Source organism: Mastomys coucha, unplaced genomic scaffold, assembly GCF_008632895.1.
Source record: "Mastomys coucha isolate ucsf_1 unplaced genomic scaffold, UCSF_Mcou_1 pScaffold5, whole genome shotgun sequence".
Lineage (NCBI taxonomy): Eukaryota > Metazoa > Chordata > Mammalia > Rodentia > Muridae > Mastomys > Mastomys coucha.
Genome location: NW_022196911.1, coordinates 92,226,193 through 92,226,789, shown reverse-complemented (window position 1 = coordinate 92,226,789; position 597 = coordinate 92,226,193).

Sequence of the window (597 nt, the reverse complement as noted above, 5' to 3'; positions counted from 1 at the left end):
GAAAAGCCATCCACCTTTTGTGGGCGAGTTGGAAGGGAAACAGAGAGGAATAGGAACCCGAGGGCCAAGCTGAGGCCAGTCCCCAGCGGGTCTGGGCACCCCAAGCGCGCTGAGCATAGCGAGGGCCTGAGCCGGCAAGAGTACTCACCCAGCCGCTCCCCGCCTGCTTCTAGCCGACCGGCTGTGGCCCGCTGAGCAACAGCGGAGCTCGCTCCTGTCCACTATTGTGTATCCGGAAAACCGAACCGCGGCTGCGGGCAGAGGAACCACAGGCCCCCTCGGAGGCCGGAAAAAGACTTTTTTTTTTTTTTTTGGTGTGTTTTTGTTTTTGAAGAGCAAGTTTTCGTATTAATCTCATACTTTGGCAGTCTTTGTTAAACAGCTAGGCTCGTCACGAGGTTCTCGAACATTTTAATAATTTTTAGACGCCGTGACCTGCGGTTCACCCCTCTCTGGGCCTCCCCCACGAGCAGGCAGTTACTATAATATGCTCACGCAGTTCGCTCGGTCATATTGAATTTTGCGCAGGTCATTACTTGGGAGAAAAACGACAGAGCAGGATTTGATTCAGCTTACCCTCTTCAGTTCTACTTTTCT